The 24,358-nt window shown below is 29.9% G+C and overlaps 1 protein-coding gene across 2 annotated transcripts in view; it reads right to left on the bottom strand.

The window, feature by feature from the left end:
• The window catches only part of LOC129912687 (uncharacterized), a 101,705-nt gene that overhangs the window by 46,302 nt on the left and 31,045 nt on the right, over positions 1–24,358 (bottom strand). The window contains exon 1 of one of the 2 annotated variants that reach the window (XM_055991043.1): positions 14,670–15,671. The exons of the other annotated variant lie outside the window; for it this stretch is intronic. The gene's annotated coding sequence lies outside the window, so the exon portion shown is untranslated. Of the gene's footprint in view, positions 1–14,669; positions 15,672–24,358 lie in introns of those variants that run through there. 2 annotated transcript variants of the gene reach the window in all.

Here is a 24,358-nt window from a genome sequence, read left to right as displayed (position 1 = left end):
TTTTATTTCAAAATTTTGTCACCTAAATCTCTAATTAGGGGAGATTAGGTACTGTTGAAGCAAAGGACGGTTGAAACAATACAAGTAGCTCGAGAATCGTTAGTGATACAGTATGACTTATAGGGAATCGAATGTATTTGAAATTTCAATTGTTTGTCAAAAGAGCTTTTTTTTCGGAAAATGAGAGGAACTATGTGATCGAAGAGCTACCTTACGGAAAAGGTATGAAATATTGTTTCAGTGTATGTATTTGTTTTTAAAACATTGTGAAAATCGAAAGCTTGGTCTTGTTCAAGCTTTTTTAAAATGAAAGAGAGATATACAAACAAGCTACTAAGGGGAAGAAGAAAAAACATCGTGTTTACTTTTTTGTACTTTTTTGACTTTGTGTTTTGATAGTTCAGGCTTAACACAACAAATAAAGTACCTTGGCACCACTGTTTTTTTCGAGAGAAAGTAAAATCTGGATAATTATCTGGATTTTTCAAAAATCTATACAGATAAAGTTTTTGTTGTTTTTTGCCTCGAAAGATTCATATAGGGCCCCCAAACAGAATTCGGTAGGCCTCCAAAGATTCATAGGAGGCCCACAAACAGAATTAGGTAGGCCCCTAAAGATCCATAGGAGGCCTTCTATAAACATGATTCTGTGGGCCTCTAAAGATCCATATGGGGCCCCCTGAAAATATATAGGGGGCCCACAAACAGAATTCGGTAGGCCCCTAAAGATCCATAGGAGGCCTTCATTGACTTAAACGCCATAAACATGATTCTGTGGGCTTCGAAAGATCCATATGGGGCCCCCTGAAAATCCATAAAGGGCCCAGAAACAGAATTCGGTAGGCCCCTAAAGATCCATAGGAGGCCTTCATTGACTTAAACGCCATAAACATGATTCTGTGGGCTTCGAAAGATCCATATGGGGCCCCCTGAAAATCCATAGGGGGCCCACAAACAGAATTCGGTAGGCCCCTAAAGATCCATAGGAGGCCTTCATTGACTTAAACGCCATAAACATGATTCAGTGGGCCTCGAAATATCCATATGGGGCCCATGAAAATCCATAGGGGGGCCACAAACAGAATTCGGTAGGCCCATTAAGATCCACAGGAGGCCTACGTTGACTTAAATGCCGCAAACATAATTCTGTGGGCCTCGAAACATACATAGGGGGCTCACAAGCATAATTCTATAGGTCTCGAAAGATCCATAAGGGGCACAATAGATTTATACTGACTAAAAAGGCCAGAAACCGACTTGAAGCATGACGTGAGTGAATTTAAAAATTGAATTTCAAGTGCTTTTAAGAAATGTTTTCTTGCCCGAGGGCCTACCGGGAAAAATCCAGAATGCCCGGTGGGCCAGTCCGCCCCTGGTGATGTGGTTGAACTTTAAGGGCACTTATGTCATTTAATTTTTAAGGATACCGTTAGTGGATGTTAAGACTTGTGTAATGTCATTAGCGACGGTTTGTTATACACACATCACCGTGCCTTTTCTAGAGAAACATAAAAGCCCTTAAATTATTTAAACTTAAGACAAAAAAAAGAAAAAAAACTTTTTTCCATCCAACTTAACCCCCGTATGCACTGCTGCATTTATTTTTTTTTTTATTTTTTTTTTTTAGTTTAAACGCAATGAACCACAATTGTCGCAGAGTTGTATGTTCTATGACCTCCAATAAATTATGCAAATGAAGATGTCAAAACACCACGAGGAAAATAAAGAAAGAAAAAAGGCAACCCTTTTTTTATACTCTGTTCACATTATTATGCATTCCATTGGCCATTTTTTTTTTTTTTTTTTGAAGTCTCGAGTTCTGTGACTTGAAAATGTCATATGTCTCGGTCTTGCATAGCTATTCCATAGAATGACTTTGTGCCTTTGCACATTGTAAAGCTACATAAGCTACACTGGTAGTTTAAAAGACATCATCACTGACACTGACGCTCTATTTGGCGTGTTTTAGAAATGTCAATAAATGTATTCAAATCACGTTTTACCAACGATATGTGTGTGTTGGATGTGTGTGATAGAAGTTCTCAAATGGGGAGTTTCCGTTTATTATTTCTATGCATTTATATTTTACAAGTTTTTTTTTTAAGGTTCTAGGTATATCCGGGAGAAATGATAGAATTATTGTTTTGACAGCTGTCATGAAAATGTTTTTTTTTTTGTTTACACAAAATTTTCGGAAGATTTGTAGTAATTTAATGTAGGTTGAAATGTTTAGCAGAAGGTTTTTTTTTATTCTTCTACTGTGTAGGTAGTATTTACCAACTTTTTTTTTTTAGTTTTGACAGTCCTGGGAGTACTGATGCAGATTCATGCTCAATTAAGTGACATTTAAAAGTCATGGGGTGAATTCGATTCAGTGGCGGATCTAGGGGGGGGGGGGTCGTGGGGGTCATGACCCCCCCCCCCCCCCAAAAACCTGAGGTGAAAAACAGAAAACTATGAGGCAAAAGGTGGAAACGAGCTTTTAAACCATATGAAGGGTTTCTTTATTGTTATTGATGGAAATGATTCATGGGTAGGGTATACTAGGAAGAAGTCGTTTTTAGTTGTAAATATAATGAGGGCATGTAAAAAATTTTTGGTTTTTTACACATTTTTTTAATGAGAACGTTCAAAAGCCGAAAATCATATCATATAATTTGCCATGATATAATAACTTTTACATGATTACTTGTATCTCGATTCACGAACGATCTATCATAACTAATCGCAAAAACTTAATTTCATATTTTGATTTATGAAGAAATACGCTTTTCTTTTTAACAAACCTGTGTGGAGGAAATTTATTTCATCCTACACATATTTTTTTTTAATTTGTATTTTTTTTCTTTTTAAAGCTTTTGCTTTCAAAGATCAAAATTCTAAAATGCAAATTAAACATATAAATATACTATTTTTACTCGGTATTTTTTTATAGAAAAAAACATTTATGTTTTGATGTTTTCGCAAAAAAATAATGATGCTGAAAACATCGCTCTTGGAAACATTGATAAATCGAATCCAAAGGTGTTGAGTGAAGAAAAATCTTTTTTTACATTGATAACAAAGTTTAATTTATAAAAGAAAGTTGGAATTTTCAATGTGAATAGTTACCAAATGTGAGAATTCTTTTTGAAATTATATAATACTATAGAAAAATGGTTTTTCGTTTTCTGTCTCCCTCTTGACTTAACGCCTTAGGATCAATTTTGTTATTTAAAAATTAAAAATTAATTAAAATTACTGACTTAAACCCTTTGTACCGAATCATTTCTAACGGCAGGAGATCCGCTAGAGCTATGGCGATAGGACCAAACGAAAGAGAAAAAAAAAAATTTAAATTATGGTCTTCATCGCAAAATCATTCGGAAAAACATTTAAATCAAAGTGGTTTCCGTTTATTTTAACTAGTTTGAAGTTTCACACAGTGTAGAACGGTTATTACCTTCTAACTTTGTTTAAAATGACAACTTCAATAGTTTCAACAGATTTTTTTTAACAAAAGCTTTGATTGTATTAATTAAAAATTTAATATAGAAAAATGTATTTTTTGGATTAAGAAAAATATATGTATTTATTTTTTAAATATCAATTTACGAAAACGGGATATTTTTTTCAAATCTTAGTTTTAATTTGGTTAAATATTTAGCCGAGGATAAGTTTTTGACATTTGTATCTATGTCTGTTGAATAAAAATTTATCTTGGGCTTTATTTAGCTGTGAGAATTGGGGCACATCTTGTATTTATTTGCGAAACAATAACAAAACAAAATCCTGCTTTTGTTGTAAAGCTAATAAAAACAATCTGATCTGGATCACGAGGAAAATAAAAAACAGCTAAAGTGAAATATATTGAAATAATACACACTCATAATGTTGCATTACTTTCCCAATTTTCTTTCTTTATTTTCAGTTTTTGATTATTTATTAAAAAAAAACATTAATCCTTCTGCAAATAATTTATCCTCTGAACAAAAAAATTTGATAGCTGAAATTTTTTGTTTATTCAAAAATGTATTGTCAAAAATTTAACCTCGGCTAAATATTTAACCCAATTCACACACGGCGTTATGTAGTGTGAAATAACAATTACAACAAATGGTATGCCAACTATATTATTTGGATAGAATTTTGTATGTTAGATAAAATTAAGCATATATGTATTTTGAGCACTTGACCATTATTTTTGATTATCTTGGAAGTAAGTTTTTTTAGTCCTATGACCCCCTCCAAACCAAATTTCTAGATCCGCGCCTGATTCGATTAACTGTCACTGTTTATCCTGCAAATAAATGTTATAGCAGCATTTAAGTTATAAAATTTAAACAAACTGTCAAATTCATGTGAATTTTGTAAAAGTAGGCATGTTTTATCTATAAAAATTTAATTCTGTCTATTATATGCAATACATCAGTTGCAAAAATATTAATTGTTTTAAAAGGAGGAAATGTGACATTTCTTTTGAATGAAAGAAATCAAAATTATGTCCATGTGCAAAAGAATTAAGTTATGTAACTACACCCAACGTTTTTTGGGCATATGTATCTTCGAAGTTAGTAAAGGTAGGTAAATAAATATATTTGGTGAGTAGTTCGTGACACGTGTATTTACATCCTTGGAGCGATAATTTACGATATATAGTAGAGTGATTAAATTCACTCTTTTCTCAGTCAAGACAGCTTATAATAATGGATTTAAAACTACGACCTCAAAATTTTTGAAAAATCGTCTGTATCCATTTCTCGAGGTAAAAAAAGGATTTCCGTTTGAATTTTTGAAAAAAAAAAAAAAAAATAATTTTCGAGGATTTCAGAAAAAAACGATATTTGGTATGAAAGTTGCTATAAAAAAATTGTTAATGTACAAACGTATTTATTTTCGAGGTTCTAAACAAATATTTATTAAGTAAAAAATTACGAATGTCGTATTCAATGTCAAGACTTAAGAAAATCAAATAAAAACAAAAATATCCTTGAAGAAAATAAAAAAAGAGGAAATGCATTTCACTTTCTTGTCTATTTTGTCAAATTATACGTACAATTAAAATCAAGAACTATAGGTACTTTTTCACATGTGCATTGGTATGTGGCATTTGTATAACTAGAGCACTGCCCTTCTAGCATTTTTTTTTTTACATAGTTTTTCAACAGAAAAATCAATAAAAGACCATAATGAAAGACATTACGATGTAAAGAATGACAAACGACCCTTCCCCCATCTACCTTTAACAAGTGAAAGCATTTGAGTGTCAAACAAAAAACCTATTGACATAATTGTAGGCAGACTTATGTCACACTATATAATATAATTTGTCATTCTACCCGTACTAAATGTTATAAACTTAAAGGTTATTTTTCAATTGACAGTTTAGGATAATAATTATTAACGGTTGATTTGTACATTTGTTTGTTAAACAGGTAAAATTGTATAATAGAAGGCTTATAGGGTTATTTTAAAGAAATGGAAGAAGCAAGTTGGTCACTAGAAAAATAACGAAAAGGGAGGGTGTCTTAATTTGTCAAACGAAACCGAAGGAAAATAAAAGTTAATTTTTTAACAATTTTGATTCACTTGGTTTTGAAGGTGATAGCGGTCCTGAGTACCAAGGATTAGATAAGGATAATTTGGCAATTTTTTTTTATATTTTCTTTACAAAACTTGAGTTAATGACCTTCACTTTAAAGTGTCTATCAACCAGCAGAATTCATTTATACGTATGGAATTTGTTTGTTTATTTATTCAATGTTGCCAATTAAGGGCTTCATAGACTCAATCTAATAAAAATAGAAATTCAAAAAAAAAAGAAAAGAAAAAAAAAATATTTCCATACATCAATTAATTTCAATTATTTTCTTATTCAATTTTACAAACAAACAAAAAAAAAATTGTTAAGTTAAATAAAAAAAAATATTCACATTTTGTCTATATATGACTTCGTATTATAATGTCTGTTTTGTTCTATTCAATTCATTCAATTGTTTTGTGTAAAAAAGAAAAAAAAAAAAAAATGAAAATAACAAAACCAATTGAAAATCCACCATAAAAGCCAAAAGATACAAATCCACTTTTGGAATCTTTTCTATATTTGTATATACTTTTATAGATTAAATTATAGACGCCTACCCATTTTGGCTGCTGAGCTAGCTGCAAAAGAATATCTGAAGGCGTTAACTTATTGGCGCCTTTATAATTTTTGTTTTTTTTTGCTTTGTGGAAAACCAAATAAAAGAATAAATTTTAAATAAAATAAAAAAAAAAAAATATGAAAGACATAGTTCTTGTGCCCATTTATTTAATTTTTGCTCTGTCCATTCTTTTTTTTTTGTGTTTCTGTTAGATGTTAAGATATGAAGTCATCGCGTAACTGAACAAATATGGTTTAAAAATTAAAAAAAGTAAAAAAAAAAACAAATGTAATTGTAATTTTTTTTTTGTAAATTCGTGCTTCGAGTGAACTAAATTTACATTAATTTGCATAAAGATGAAGGTCTCGATTAGATAGCTATATTATTTTAAGTGTTCAAGTGGTTTAAGTTTGGTATGATGGTCCGAAAGTATTTAAGAGTTTAAAAATGGGTAATAGTTGTGGGATGATGGTTTTTCGTAAAAAAAAAAAGATTTTACGTTTTCTATTAATTTTAATCTTTTCGTTCAGAAATTCAATTTTTTAGGCTTAGTCATATTGAACTGTAAATATTCATTAGTAAGTGTTGACTATGTTTCTGTTAAATTAAATTAGAAGTTAGTTAATCGAAAATTTAAATTTTTAGGCAAATTAGATTGGCAAAATTTCTTGCCAAAAATTCTTTAAAATACACTTGAACCATTATTATTCTGGACGCCTCATATAGCGTATAATTTTCAGACAAGCAAGACGCTTCCAACGATACCTTATTTGCCAAATTAAAATAAGTAGTTTAGAAGTTATGATAGAACATTCATATAGGTACATTATGTAATAGGTAATTAGGTAATAAAATCAAGTTCTAGAAGATTGTTGATGATTTTCACAATTTTCTGACAGAACAGGAGGTCTTCAGAGGCTGAATCCAGTTGGTTTCAATGCATGACAGAATAAGAGTAACAACGCTTCTACTGAAGGTAGAGCTCCGTTTAACCCCCTGTAGGCACACCTCTTTTTTGTGACGTGATAGGCACACGGGTGCGAATTTGGTTTATACTTCGCTAGAACTTTTTTCGGTCACAATATTTTATAGAGAATCAAGTATGAAATTGAAGTAGAATATTCCGAGGAATTCGAATATTGTATTCACAATTCCGCAAAAAAATATTTTCACCCTTATAAAGAGACTTTTTGTGACCACTTTTTTGAAAAATCATAATTTTTTTATTTTTGTCCTCCCAAATTCGCACCCGTGTGCCGACAGAGGGTTAACCTTTGGTAGATGAAAAAGAGAGGCTTCCATACTACTTTTACTGAAGGTAGAGCTCCGTTTAACCTTTGGTAGATGAGAAAGAGAGGCTTCCATACTAGAGCTGACTCTGGCTCTTCCACTGAGCAGAGAACAGTTGCGATTGTTCTTCAATATCGCTATTAACTGCTCAGTCCCCAGTCCTTCGAAAATCCAACCCCAATCCAATTTGCTAAGTTCTTTTTCCTTTTATGTACAATGATTAAAAATGACGCAATCAAGTCAACAACTGTAAAATTGTTCTATGCTCTTAAAAAATTAAATGCTTTTATAAGAGTATAACTGCTCTCTGTTCTTTGTAACTTCACTGCTTTTTTTAAAAAAATGTTCTGGGCTCGTTAATAATTCACTGCTTTTTTGTGAGTATTTTGTTCTTCATGTTTATTGATTTCACTAACGATGAAAAAAGCAAAGATTTAGAGAAAATTTTATTATGATGATGTCTAGGGCTGCCAGCCGTCCGGGTTTTCCCGAACATGTACTCTTTTTTGGCTGTGTGGGGGACGTCCGGGATAGTTTCTATCAATTGTCCGGGATTGTACTCTTTTCTAGCCTTTAAGTACTTGTATGCTACTCTTAATTCATTTAGCCCTAATTTTTCAATCGTCAGTTAGACTATCATAAGAATAAATGTCAATATAAAAAAAAAAACTTTTATTCCTAGGAATAAGCTCTGAGGTTTATCTGACTATTGAAAATTGGCCCTTATTATTCAAAAAACGAATCGAGTTCATTAAAAGCGAGGCGTTTTTATTTTGGTTTATTATCTGCTCAATTCTGTCTTGTATTCTGTTCCAATATAATCAAAACTCAAAAATATACAATATGGCAAAATTTTAAACGATTAAGGAAAAAATCTAAAGCCACTTAAGTAAGTTGCTAAGTCAAAAAGACCATTTCTTTACTTAGTAACTTACTAAAAATTTTATATTTTAAAATTTTGGTTTTCAATGGAATTTTAAATTTTTTTTAACTGGAATTGCATTGCAACTTTTGCAGTATTAAAGCTGTAAATGTTTATTATAATACTATACCGAGAAGGCCAAACTTTGTCTCAGAGTTTTTTATTTATTTTTTTATTTGTGAAAAAATAAGAAAAAAATGCTACGGGAACAAGGGTTAAAAATGTAATTTTTAAGGCTTAACTACATTGGCCAAAAAGTGAAAAAGTGCAAAAGTGAAAATTTTCAAACGCATTTTTGTATACTCATTTTCACAAAACAATTGCGCTAGCCAGAAAAAAAATATTTTCACTTTTGTACTTTTTCAAAAAGTGGTGTATGTAGTTAAGCCTTTAGTTAAATTTTAATAGGATTGTTCGGTTATTTTTTTTATAAAATAATGCATTTTTTTTGTCCTAGTTTTGTACTCTTTTTTTTGTCCTTATTTGTCCGGGAAAGTCCGGGATTTTGCATCTCGATTACTAGTTTCGTCAAAATATATCTGGCAACCCTAATGATGTCAAAAATGAGAAGATTTATTTGAAATGCCATTGTTTCAGTGCGGCCATTCTTATTATCGGAAATGTTGACTTTTTTAAACATACATATTTTTTTTCCAAATTTTCAATCATTTTTCAAATCAAGAAGAAATTAAAAGAGTAACTTGCTGCGTTAACTGTTATTTTAAGAGTGATTAAATAGCAGATATTAGTAGCTGCTCTTTGATATGTTCTTTTTATGCTGCTAACTGCTATAACTATATGTTTACTAATTTCAGTCTATTTCAACCTGAATACCTTTTTTTTCATTTGAAATCAATAACAATACCATGTTGTTAACTTCTAAACAAAAAAGTAGTCTTCAATGGAAAATTATTAACAAAAAACGAAAAATCATTAAAATAAAAATGTTGCGGTACCGCAAGGCAACCAACTTGAACCAATCACTTGCCCTTTCATTGTCCGTCTTGCATTTCTTCAAACTTTATGGTTAAATCGTTGACAAACAAAAAAAAAAAGTAGTATAAATCATTGTTTTACTTTTTTTAACTGTTCAGGTTCAGTGAAAATGAGTAGAAAGTGATGATAGGTTGTTGTTCTGGAATGAGTATTTATCGTTGAATATGTAAACGGAAAACAAATCCAAAAATTGATGTAAATTTGTGTAAGAAGAAAACAATAAAATTACCATTATATTTTACCTATGGCATTTTTAAACTTGTTTTCTATATTACAACATTTTTTTTTTTCGTTTTTCTTTTTTTTTATGTTCATCCATCAGTAATTCTTGTTTTTTTTTTATATTCAATACGTGCTCACTTAACCTATAATAAAATTACAATTTTTTGAACGTTGCAACTTGCGATGCGATCCTCCGTGTAAATTGCAACTTTTCTGCTGCACCACAAGTCACTTAACGAACGTTATGTCGTGGTTTAGTTGTTCAATAAAAATTAAATAAAAAAAAAAAAAAACTGTTAAACAGTAAAGACATGCGGTGACTGCAAATGAATTCAACCAAAGCCGGCAGGTGAATTTTTTCTCCCTCTCTTTTTTCTTCCTCTCTTTTTTCTTCCTATCTTTTTATATTCTCCTGCAAATCAGGGCTATGTTTTTTTTTTCAACAACAAAAACGTTATAATGTTTACATTTGCGCATGCGCCCATGAAAATACACCCTGTGAGAAAAGTAACAATACAAAATTGCAAAGTCGCCTAACATCGTCATAATAAAAAACGTCGTCGGTTGTCGTCCATCACCAACTAACACCATCACGAGTATAAAATATTATGTGATATTGTCGGGATCGTGTTTGTCGTTCCAAGTGACTGACCCGTTATAAAGTGGTAACAAACGTGTCTGTAGTTAATGCTTTTTATTTTTTGCTAAGAAGCGAAAAAAAAAGTACGAACTATGCAATGTCATAATTGAATTCTAACGGTATTTTGCAGTAAGTATTTGTTAATAGAAGAGGAAGAGGCGTATACACTTTTTGTTGTTATAGTTGGTTGGTTTATCTTTATGCCTCCTAAGTTAGATGCAAGCACAACGAAGGGATAATGACAGGTTATACATCTCTTAATAATAGGGTACTGACAGTTCAGCTTCTATGTTTACTCAAAAAACTTAAGTTGTGAAATTAGTGGCCTAGGCTTCGTAATTTTTTAGTTTATATTATAGATTCGTTTATTTTTAATTACCTCCTGTATACGTATAAGAATTTAAACAGTTGTGTGCATGAGCAAAAAAGGTATCCATTTTTGTTAAAAAGATACATTTTTCTTAACTGGCGCCCAACGAAAATTTTTTTTCTTTGTTATTTTAATTAATAGAATTAATATAAATTACAGCTTTTATTTTTGTAATGAGACTGAACATGAATAAAAGAATATATTTAATAGAATTTCGTTGGGCGCCAGTTAACTTAAATTATAACAATTTCGAACACAACTTTTTTTGTTTTTTTGAGACATGATAGTTTTGTTTGGTACTGAATAATAACTATAGATAAGCATGCTGCTCATCAACCCAAGGCATTAGCCGTTCTTTTGAACCATCCAATAGCCCTGTGGAACTGAATACTATTAAATGATTTCACGGAGCACTTACATAAATCAAGCGGATTCCATATTAAATTAAGCGGATTTCTGCATGGTATTTTGACAAGATGACTTCCGTTTTAAATTATGCGGACAAATCTTCTTAATTACTTGAATGTGCAAATTTATAAGAAATCCACTTCATTTAAGCGGAAAATTCTTTTATATTTTTATGTGGAAACATTTTATTTTTTCGAAATAAATATGATTTTTATATTTAGTCAGTTTCTTAAGATGAGAATTCATATTAAAATGAAATGAAGTTCACCGTAAATTTAACAGAATTTATGTGGATTCCGTTTATTTTAAGCGGAAATCGTTTTGTTTTAAGAGGTTGGGATTTATTGTGGGCATCATCATATCACAGGCCTTGGCAGTTCGGAAAGGTAACTGGCACGAGAAAATATGCATCTTTGGTATAATTCGGACGCAAAAAACACGAAAATCAACGCAAAACTACGTGTGAACTATATAAACAGAAAGTAAAATCATATGCAATTGTTGCTTCTGTAAAGCATTATAGAAGCAAAATTGTTAGTAGGGTAGTAGAATTTTGTGGTTTTATAAAACATTACTGTGGCTGGTATTGATTTGAAAAGTATTCCTACACAAAACCGGATATGTTATTCGAGTCCAAATCCATAAACCTTACTTTACTGTAAGGTTACATTACTACTGCAATGATCTAATGGCTTATTTTTAAAGTTATCATCAATAATAATAGTATCATGTTCCAAGACTTTTTTGTATCCCATTCAATTTTTTCAATCTAAAGGGCTTGCCTATATCGCTTATATCTGTAACACGTTCACCTTAACTATGACTACAATACATTCAGTCATCTATCCATCATTTTCAATTTCCATCTATTCAAATCGAACGAATGAATCAAATGTTTGACCTTCTATTTGTTATTATAATAAAATATTCTATGCTTTTCGTAAGATTTTTAAGATAAATAAAATATTTATATGCCCACAAATTGTGGTCTATAAACTGAACAGGTAGTCTGTCTCTTTGGATACCTTCTATTGTTTAAGCTGCCTACACTTTTATTATTATTATTATCTAAAACCACACGACAGTTGATATATAGCATTATTTGTGTTAAAGTTAAAGTAATTTAATATTCCGACAATTAGATAGGAAAACCAAAGAACTATTTGAGATAAAATTTTGTAACTTATTTGCGTGATCATTTTCCGAAAACCGCATATAGACTGAAATTCATTCATATAGGGAAGTGAATTTTTAACTTGCAAAAACTTTCCAACATAGTTAGAGTAAGGGCGGCATACAGGGTGTCCCAAAAGTTAACGTCGAAGCGAAAACGGTAGTACTAAAAAATTTTACATGAATCTAATTCAATGAGCCGTAGTGTAAAAAAATGCACTACGTTTTTGTATTCTGAAAGGTACAAAACTTGAATAATATGGAAAAATTACCTCATAAAAAAGTCGGATTTCTTAAGAAAAAAAAATTTATCTCGGTTATTTATGGAATGTTGTACCATTTTGAAAAGAGAATTGAACACACCAACTTTTAAGACAACTTGCCGAAACATCGTAGTGCATTTTTTTTACACTACGGCTCATTGAATTAGATGCATGTAAAATTTTTTAGTACTAAGTTGGGTAAAAAAGTAATATTTTCTTTAAAACTGATGCAGCTGAGTTAAAATTTTTGAATGCATTTGATAGCAGGGTTATTCAAGATTCCGTAACAAAAGGAAAAAATGAGAAAAATTAAGATTTGTAGTCACGGCACATGAAAAACCGTCACAGGGTGACCATTTTTTCGACTTTTTTTCAAATGCTCATAACTCCCAAAATATATGGCTGCGATTTTTTTAAATTATTTTTCTGATAACTGTCACCACCTACCCTATCTACCGTTTTCGTTTCGACGTTAACTTTTGGGACACCCTGTATATGAACTATGCGTCTTATATGGACCACCAGATTTTCTCCATACAAACAAATGCAATTGAGGTGACTGCCACCCGTTAAACTCAAATTGCATCCAAATTAAAGGCTTTGAAAGTCAAAAAAATAAAAAAAAAATAAAAAGTGAAGTTTTTGTTTAAAAAATGCTTTGTAAGCGACCGAAACATAATAATCTAGGTGGGAATAGTGTTAAACATATAGCTATATACAGGAATAGCTTTTCTCTAAACTAAAAACTGCTTAAAAAAACTTAATTATTCGAAATTATCAGTATTTTAATAGTCCCGACCTAAGATTTTATTTTCGAAATATCTCGAAAATCTGAGCCGAGTTTTTAAAACGGTTGCCACTACTGAATTCAGCGCACTCGAATTAACTAGAATCGATGTGTCCCCGCTCTGTTGCAAAAAAAAATTCTAAAAACTATCACAGTTTTATTAACGATACCTGCCATAAAACCGTTTTTTTTTTTTCTTTTTTCTATTTTTGAGTTTTACTCATGCAGCTAACTAATCTAATTTAAACTTTTTTTAATTCACCCTGTCAAATCCCACACGAATTTAAAAATTTCCCATTTTAAATGGCGATTTTGAAATTAATGGAGTGTTGATAGAGTGGACCCTAATATAAATAATAAATTAAATTTAAAAAATATATATTTTCTTTAAATAAAAATTGAAACTGAATTAAACTGAAAAATGAAAATGGGGCATTGATTTTTTTGAAATTTTGGATTAAGAAATTTTGCATCATAACAATAAAAATTATACTGCACACATTTTTTGGAACAAAAACTCATTTGAGATGTTGTTTTTTTTTTTTTCTTTGAAGAACGAATTTTATGTTTTCCTGTTTTCATTTATGTATTTACCAAATTTTTATAAAAGTTTTAAAAGTCTTAAAAATTTAATCAACTCATTTAACTTTGTATAAGGTAAGTAAGATATTCACATTCTATGACATTTTTAATATATGAACAATAATAAGGCGAATTTATCAAATTAATAGGTACGAAGAATGGACTTAATAAGATTTGACTCAATTTCAGTTAATTTTGTTTTTTACCGACTTCCAAAAAGGAGGAGCAATTCAATTTGTCTGTTTTTTTTTTTGTATGTTTGTTATCTCATAACTTTGGACTGAGTGAATCCATTTCGATAATTCTTATTTGTATTGGAAAGCTGGTAGCTGCAGTTTGGTCCCATTTCAGTTTAGTTTAGTTCTGGCTATAGAAACTATGAGAAAACCATAAAACCCAATTTTGATTCATGGCAGTCGGTTTTGTTTTTTTGATAAAAATGAGTTTGACACTCCAAGTCGAAAAATAATAGCACCTACCCTACACATTATGTATATTCACTAAGGCGCATATTTTTCAAAAACTCTCCTCTTCCAAAAATTATTACTACCGGTCTTCCTCTATAGTATTAGCAAGATTATTGGGCTAACTTATTTTATTCATATGCAGGTAGACAAAATTTGTTAATTTTCTAAGAAAAAGAAAACAATAAAAACTGAATACAATTAGTTTAAACCATTTTAAGCGCCCCTATTTATCACTACCATAATTCTTTATTGTTTCTCAACTACTTTTGTTCTCATAAATTATTCCAAAAACAGATCAACCAATATTCCCTATAAGCGTTCCCGAAAACCCTTAAACCAATTTAACAAAAATTTAAAAATAACTAAATTATGTACCTGTCGCTATTTATATGACTTTTATTTTTCAAAAATTTATTTTTAAACTCACCTTAATAAAAATTCAAAACTATAATCCTTCAATAGTCAATAGAAGACAAAAAGGCTTTGAAGTTAATAGGTATAGGTATAGCCAAAGCTATTGAACTGGTTATAATCCAATGAAGTTGTTAGGTAAACTTAAATCTTTTTTGTTTTATTTTAGATAGATAATATAACCACAGACAAAAATCAGGTAGAATAACAAAATATAGAATTACAAGAAAAACATTTTTTTTTTTAAAGGATTAAAGGATTTTTGTGTCTCGCTGTATAATGATGACACTGTTACCACTTTTCACTTCTTTTTCATCTCGTTTTTTTTTTGTATTTTTATGGTAAAAATTTTAGATTGATAAACCAATTTCAGACGAAATTCACTGGGACAACAACTTCCCAAAAAAAACAAAGTAAAACATCAGAAAAAAATTAAAACTCGATTTTGGAGCTAAACACATAAAATCGTAATGCGAATAAATAAGAATAAAAAAAAGATAAACAAACTCGAAATACGAAACCGGGCTAAGCTACAAACTCCCTGCATCTGTGATTCGGGACAAACCGTGTATATAACCTAAACGTATTCCGTAAACACTTGTTTCCAACTCGAATGCGGTTCAACAACTGAAAAACAGCACCAAACCAGCAACCATTCACTCTGTGGGCTCGTCGTTCGTCGTCGTCGTTAGAATCTATCTATCGTGTTCATGTACAGATACTTTCGCCGTAAACCTCTTTATACGACGAGTTTTAGTTTTCGACGGAATACAGAATAATAAATATTCGTTGCGTATCGACTTCTTCTTTGGCTGGCTTCAATCCAAAGCAAACTCCAGCCACCAGTCAGTATAGACGATATGTCGTCTACCTCTCACTTGAATTCGTTGTGGATAGAGAATGAGGTGGAATGGAGTGTGTGCAATGGAAATGTGATAATAAGCGGAAAATAAAATTGCATGAACGATGAATGCAAAGTAAAAATACAATAAAAACAAGAGGCAAAAGACTGCATACTAACTAATGGAAAAAATAAAAGAGACTGAGAACCAGAGATACCCAAAGGAGATGGGAAACTTTCGTACGTTTTACCCCCCAAAACCCATTTGTTTATTTCGTGTTGTTGTAATCTCTTTTGTATTCGTGAATAAATGTGAAAAACACACATAGTGTAGCCACTGTGTTTTTACGCACACCTAAGCAAAAATCTACGATTTTTCACGCATACTTAGCCAAAAATGTATATTTTTTCACGCATACTTATCCAAAAATGTCTAAAGCAGCTTGTAGGCAAACCCGTATGACGTCAGAAGTTTCTCATCTCTTTTGGGTATCTCTGCTGAGAACTGGTTAGAGACGACGATGATAAAGGGGAAAAATAAACAAAAAGGCAAAAATATATGATTGCATGAGATAAAAATATATCACATGGATTATGTCATGATATATTTTTTATGAAAGAAAACAAAAAATAAAAAGTGTTTAGTTGAATTGCTTGTATATATAAATTAAGATGTGTAGGCGATGATGGTTACTAAATGGCGCCCAACGTTCGGTAAAAAAGTCCTTTAAGTCAATTAACAGGCGAAAATATTAAGAAAAAAAGAGGTCGTCTGTAAAGCCGGTTTACGGACGGATGATTTTACGTGATAACGTCGTCAGAAAACAGGTTGTGTGCTTTTGTTTAAAATGAGTCAATTGAAGTGTTTACTTTTTTCAAACAATCATAATTGACAAGAAAAAGCAAAAAAAAAAATACCTTTTTTATTTTTTCATTATATTAATTTTTTTATTTTAAAAGCCAAGTATTTCTTCTTACGAATAAAACCAATTTAAAATTTTTACAATGCGCAAAAAGTATAAAAATAATTTATTGAAAACAATCATTTTCATCAAAAAAAAAGTAAAAATAACATGAATTTTTATCTTCTCACGTCATTAATTCCATTTTTTCCCTAACAACCTATAAAAAATTTTATACCATCTGAAAGCTTATTGTCTTAGATGAAAATATATATATCGATCAGGTCTATGAGACATCTACAAAAATAGCTAGAATTTTTTGAACTCGATCAAATTTCATTAAAAAAAGCAAAAAAAAACATTTATTTTTATGTTCTCACGCTATGGAATCAATTTTTTTGTTTGACAACCTATACAAAATTTTACACCATGTGAAAGCTTATTATTTCACCTTTCATATGACGTATCAATTTCAAAGATGCCTACAGGAGAAGTTAGAATTTTTTTAAGTCAACCATGTTGAATTTATAGACTGAGATTACGGTACTTCCCACACTGGTGGCTGTTCGGGGGGCAACAGATCTGCACTGGTGTTTTGAGGTTTTTCGCAAGTTTCTTGATTTAACATTGTGTAGCTTGTAGTTAGTCTACCGTTATGTGTGATATACCAAATGAAAGGTAATTGTATCAGAATGCTCATAAAAGTTTAATACAATTTCTATCTGCTCTTGGTCAAAAGTTATAATCTGTTGAATTCTTAAATTTTATTTAACCGTTATCTCAAAATTGTGTTTACGAAAATGATTGAAACTTCGCACACATTTAGTTGTGGTCATGGTCTATCATTACTTTATTTACTTTATTCCTGTATCTATTAAAGAAAAAAAGATAAAAATAAAAAACGATGAAAATCGGTTAAAAATGGTAAAAAAACGTGTTTTTAAAAAACTTGTTTCTTCCGTTATTCAGTCAAAGCTCACTAAACGATTTAGTTTTTGCACATGTATGCACAAGGCCAAAACCTACATGTCCTTTTTGAACGCTAAAAAAAAAGCTTAAAATCAAAAATTACCCAAAAATACCCCTAAAAAACAAGGTGTTTTCAAAAATTCATATTTCGAAACGCAGGGTGTTGGAAAAAAATCCGTATCAGACATCTAATTTTTTTTCTCTCATCTTTCACATGGCATCTTTAGAATTGTCAAAAAAAAATTTCCTTTTCCCAAAATCATCATTTTGTCATAGCCCCGTCATAGCGACATGGCGACAAGGCGACATGGCGACAAGGTGACATGGCGACAATGCGACAAGGCGACAAGGCGACATGACTCTATTGTAAAAACTCATTTTATAAACCACGCGTTTTTACAACAAAAACACCGAATATTTCTAATAATCGACCAATATTTAAATCTATCAACGAAATGTAATTAAAAATAATCTTATTTCATTTTATTTTTTTAAATCCTCATCAATCTCTTTCGTTTTATATGAAGTTCGTTCAACTTCATCAAAATGAATAATTATTTTGATCTGAAAATGGAAATTTACGCTACGGTAAAGCATGCCAATAATATTGAAATGCTAATTTCACATCACATTTGCCGGCATATAGATTGGATTGGACTGGACAGTCATGGTATAGACTTTGGATATAAAGAGGAATCAATATGTATACTAATCTGATCATATATACATATCTCTGTCTTTGATGATGATGGTCAGTTTTCAGTTAACTGAAACAGAAGTTTAAACGAAAATGTGGTTGGTTTATATGAAAGTATCTATTTGTGGAGTTAGGTATACTCAAATAGAACATGTTGTAGATGAGTTTCTATATCTTTTTTTTTTCCTTTTGGGTATCATCAATAAATCATTTGACAAATAGGTCGTATCATAAACGAAACTCCTGGAAGATATCATCTGCGATGGCAGGGAAATTAATCTTTTTTTTTGGAATTTAAATAGTTTTTTTTTATTATTATTTCCTTGAGCTACTTGAAACTACTTTTATCTCAAGAGTATTATTTGCATAGAGTTTTCTGTTTCTGGCAAGTTCCATTCCAAGTTGGTTAAAGGTTTACTTTGTACCTTTTTTTATCAGAATTGAGTAATATGTCATTCTTTGTTTGTAAACAAAACCCTGAAAGATAAATTTATAATACCAGATGATAGTTTGCATATTTTATTTTGGTTTATCTGTGACAAATGTCTTATCAAATTTTGTGCAATGCTGTCGTAGTTTAAAGGTTTTGAAAGTTGCGAAACATCTCATTTAAAATTTATTAAACACCCTCACTTGACATGCTGCTCATTTTCATTATAATGTTTTTAATAGAAAAATTGAGAAGTAAATAAGGTTTCAACTTGAACATCTGCATTTTATCAGCTGGCGACAGGATGCGGGTTAGCCCCCAGGCGACCGGCGACAGTCAAAGTCAATGCAGAAAAATAGATTGCTTCGTCTCTCTATAAGAATCTATTAATACGAAATACATCTTTGGCTCACTTCAATTTTATTAAAAATGGAGATGTACCTACAACAACAAAAAATATAGGAAGGAAATGTTTTATATACTAATATCCTTTTGAAGAGGACACAACTCCACAATGACTCCGACTTGATACCGACATCGACATCATCCATATGAAAGGGATTTTTCTCAAAAAATACTTACAGATGTTGGAAAACCAACAGAGATACATATTCCCAATAATAATGGCTAAGCCTAGGGAATATAGCTATAAAATGTGTGCAGGAATATAAAATAAAAAATGCAATCACTTTGTTGAATATTGCTTTTGACAATACCAACAACAATAACAACGAACGCCCTTTTCTGTTGGTTTCTTTGGACAAAACCTCAAGTGACTTATTGTGATTTGTTTAATTCTGGTGTTTTCCTTGATTTTATTTCCTTTTGAAATGCAAACCGATTGAAAAAAAATTAGAAAACAGAAAAGGAAACTGGGAGAAGAGCAGTGTTCTTTTGTTTCTGAAGTTCTTATCTTATTTTTGTCTAACAATAAGTCTATATAAGTCTATAAGGTGTTGAAGTTGACGGGCGTATAATGGGTTTTTAAATATGATTATTTTCAAATAATATCAAAAAATTATACATGCATTTTTAAAACTAAAAACTGAAAATTTGCTTTCGGACGCGTTGTGGATGCGTTTTGGACGCTTTTCGGACGCATTTTGGACGTTTTCGACTTGTTTCGGACGCTTTTTCCACTTGTTTCGGACACGTTTTGGACGCGTTTTTGACACGTTTCGGACGCATTTGGACGTATTTTGGTCGCATTTTGGACGCGTCTTAAACGCGTTTTAGTTGCATTTTGGACAAATCAATTAGATTAATTACCTATACGTAAAAAAAAATTAGGTACATTAGAATTGAAAAGTTTCAATTTATTATTTAACTTCGTAATTGCGTACCTAACCTATTGCAAAATTGCGAGTTAAATAATTGAAACCAATTAATTGTCAACAGCAACCAATTATTTTTTAACAAAATATCAAAAAAGTCTAACAATTGAATACAAAACATCAATTGTAAGATTATTTAACCAATTTGGAATTGAAAATAATTTCTTTGACATTTAGTAGAGTAACTAAAACAAATTATTAGGGAACCCGGCCGCACAGCTCTGATTTTGACGATTTTTTTTTTTCAAACGTAGGTAATTAAAAATTAAGTCTATAGATTAAAAATTGCCGGTGTTGCCGTATTGTTTTTTTAAAACTAAAATTAATTTTTTTTTAACAAAACCATTTTTTTTTGCTTAAATTTCATAAAACAAATGATAGCAAAAGATTCTCTAGGTAATTTAAGGAAAATATATAAAAGGCAGTAAGGGACAATCTTCCATCGTTTAAGCGATAAATGCAATTTTCTAATATTCTGAACTCAAACACAAAAAAAATATTTTGAAAACAACGGCAACACCTACAATATTTTAAAATACATTTTTAAAAAGCCAGAAGCTCATTCTTATCTCTTAAATTTAAATCCACTAAATTAAATCAAGACTTTTTGAAAAAATTGTCCTCAAACTCAGAATTAAAAAAAAAAAAATGTTATTAGAAAAATTTAAAATGACTTTTTTCCAAACTTTTTCTAATAAAATATGAATTTATTTAAAAAAAATTTTTGGCCATAAATATTATCAGTTGAATTTCGAAGCAAAAAAGGTAAAATATATCACACTTTTGAAAAAAAAAATGAAAAATTACTTCAATTTCAATGGTTTTTTTTTATTTATTAAAACTGAATTTTTGCATTGAAATAATTAATTTTCTCAAAGACTGTGGTAAATAGGAACTTTAAATTTTTGCTATTTAACTTTCAACAGTAAGGGTTATTAAATGAATAAAAAATAATTTTATGTTTAGATGTTGAACTTAAAAAAAAAAAAAATAAGTTACATTTTTTTTCAAAACTTTTATTAAAAAAAGTTCTTCGAAAATGAAATACTTTTTAATTTTTTTCATAAACCGTAATACATATTGACATTTCCTTTTATAATTTGAAATCATAATAAATGCGGCCAAAAAAATTTGAAAATAAATGCATTTTATATTACGACCAAGTTTAAAAAACGACATGTTAAAATTTTTTCAATAATTTTTTTTTTTCAAAAATCTGAGTTCAATTACCATTCTTTCAAAAGCCGTTCATTCAATTAACTTAATTTTAATTTTACATATATGACTAAGCTTCTAGCTTTTAAAAAAAGTATATTTGAATATTGTAGGTGTTGCCGCTGTGTTCAAATATTTTTTTTTGTGTTTGAAGTCAATTAATAAGAAAATTGCATCTATCGCTTGAACTATGGAAGATTGTCCCTCACTCCCATATATTTTTTTTCCTTGAATTTCCTAGACAATCCTTTGGCATCAATTAATTTATGAAATTTAAGAAAAAATTTTGAAAAAAATTTGTTTTTGTTCACAAAAATCTTCAATTAAATTTAAAAAATCAAAACGGCAGCACCGGCAATTTTTAATCTATAGACTTTAAAGTATTTTTAATTACCGACGTTTGAAAAAAAAAATACAAATAAAATAAATAAACAAATAAAAACAATTATATTCTTTTAATTAAACAAAAAAAAAAAATTAGAAAATCATAACCAATTACCTAAGTATTCTTATGAAACCCTACTGACCCAAATTAAATATACTCCAACTTCGCCGTCGTCGTCACCATCTATCCATTCTTCCGTTACCAATTTTGCTTCTTATATCAAAACCAACTTCAAGAAGTGTGCAATTTCGTAACCCACATACATTTTCCCTAAGTAATGAGATTTTGTTTTTTTTCCTTAGCCGTTTTTATTTTTTTGTATCAACAACGAGTAGGTACTTTTAATTTAAGCAATTTGCTCGACATAAGCAAAAAAATAAATTTTCAAAAAAAAAATTCACTATCTATATAAAAATTAGGTACCGACCGGTATATAACATATAAAGAACTGCATTAAAAAACATTGCGTGCTGCATCAAAATAATGCTGATTCTTCCACATGTGCGGGCACACTTGCAATAAATTTAGCGTACGTAAGTAGCTCGCTAGCTATATAGCTTCGGAATAAAAACCAATTGGTAAACCTGATGACTTCTGTATTTATAATGTATATTGAACCAAACAACATACATTTTATAAAAGCCTCATGTGGCTTTGGAAAAAGTGTCTAGATTAGATGCAACGATCTGGAAGCATGAGAATTATGCCACAACTAGAATACACATACAAAACATGGGAATAAACCTTCACCTCCTCAAACAAGCTAGTTTTGTTGTTTTAGAATCTCTATTTTCTATCTTTTTTTTGCTTTGTATCTAAAAACGATAGAATAGAGATGAAAATTTAAATTGAAGCCCTCGCCCTTGCCTTCATTATATACCAATACCGACAACGGATATGACATAGATTTATTCAGTAGGCCTCTGAGACTCGAAGTGAAATGGCCTTCTGAAATTCTAGAAATTGCATGTGGGGTCTTTCGAGTTAAAAAGACGAAAGAAAAGAGACAAAAAATAAAATGCACGACTGTGTCGCACGTAATTGCTCTTGTAGTCCAAAGTATCTTTATCTTAAATATCTATAAATAGAAATTAAAAAAAAAAGTTACTTTTTAATTTTTTTTTTTTAATTAAATTAAAAAAAAAATTTTTTATTTAATTTAAAATTTACAAATCTTTTTCAAAAACTTTTGTAAAATTTTTTGTTTTACATTTTACACTTCGAAATGATAAAAAATACCTGTTTGTAAGTTTTGAATAAAATTGGCTTATTCTTTGATAAAATATAACATAATCCTAAAAAATATGTCATTTTTTTCAAAATACGGCAACGCCATGTTTCCGTTCTCCGAATTTGTTGAGAAAAACTAATAACTCAGTTTTCTTAAAATAAATAAGACTATTACGTATACCAAATTTAATCGAAATCGTTTGAGCCGTTTTCGAAATAATTGCAATACCTCGAAAACGTTAAAGGGGAGATATGCGTTTAAAAGGAGATATTCAAAAAATTAAAAATAGGGTATAAGAAAATTACTCAAAAATCATACCAAGTTTCAAGCAAATCCATCCATCTGTTTAGGCCCTAGCACGATGTACAGATAGACACATAGACTGACGATTCACAGTGGGGCAGAATAGGTCGATTTGTGTTATTAATTACTTCTACTAAATAAATAAGACATTTTTTGTCACTTTATTTGGTTTTATAACTGAAGTTAACAGTCTTCTTGAGGAGGGCTGTATAACCCCTCGTTCCGATGGGAGGGGCAATTTTCTGAAAATTTAACCTTAAATAAAAAAAAAAAAAAATACATTAAATCAAAAAAAAAAAAAACCTAGAATACTGTGCAACAGTTTTTTTGAAAGCTTATTTTGCATTCTTTCAAATGTTTTTCGATTTAAGTTGTTTTCGCGAATAATTTTTTTGAAGTAAAATTTTAAAGTTAAAACTTTGAAAAAAATTGTCTTTGATGTTCAAGTTATTTTTTTTTTTTTCAAAAAATTGCTTTGTAAGGTAGGACTTTTTTGACAAAACTTAATAGCCTTATCAATTTTATGTGGAAAAAATGAATATGTAAATTAAATAAAAAAATATTTTAATAAAAAAAAAATTTTAAAAATCTTTTAAAAAGAAAAAAATATTTTTATAATATGTTAACATTGCATGATTGTCAAAGAAGAATGGTTTTATATGTAATTTCTTTTAATAAAAGCAAAAATACACTTTCTCTAAAAAAATCGTTTTTTGAAGTTCAAAATTTCATAAAAAATATTTGAGGCAAATATTTAGCATTTCCGCTTTTAAGTTCATATTCTTCAAGTATTTGTTTATTATGCCCCGTTCACAAACCTACTAAATACACTGGTCAACAAAATTTAACTTTTTTTTTTGCCACAAGAACCAAAATATACTTTTCTAGTAGTTTTTGTGGTGCTGAATTTTATTGGCCTCCGTTTTTTAAATATTACCGTTATAAAATGCAAAAAAACGTCATTTTGGCTGTTTTCGAGCTTCTGTTTTTATGTGGGGTAATTCATTATAAACAAATTTGTAACGGTTATTATAACAACATATATTCTTCTTCCAAAAACTGTTTAAATTATCCCGATATCTCTTTTATTGCTCGAGATTTATCTTAAGTTTCATTTAATAAGCCAAAGAGAAACTAAACTTAATCTAAAGTATAAGTCACTGGTCACAGAATTATTTCCATAAGAACCAAAATAAACTTTTCTGAAGGTTTTCGAGTTGCTGAACTCAAATCCGCAATCGGAAAAATTCTATTAGCCTCCGTTCTTGAAATATAACCGTTATAAAAAAAAAACCCTATTTTGCATTTTATAATGGTAATATTTCAGGAACGAAGGCTAATAGAATTTTTCTGATTGTGGATTCGAGTTCAGCAACCAGCAAAAACCTTTAGAAAAGT

The sequence above is a fragment of the Episyrphus balteatus genome, chromosome 2, assembly GCF_945859705.1.
Source record: "Episyrphus balteatus chromosome 2, idEpiBalt1.1, whole genome shotgun sequence".
NCBI lineage: Eukaryota > Metazoa > Arthropoda > Insecta > Diptera > Syrphidae > Episyrphus > Episyrphus balteatus.
This window is presented reverse-complemented; position numbering and strand designations above follow the sequence as displayed.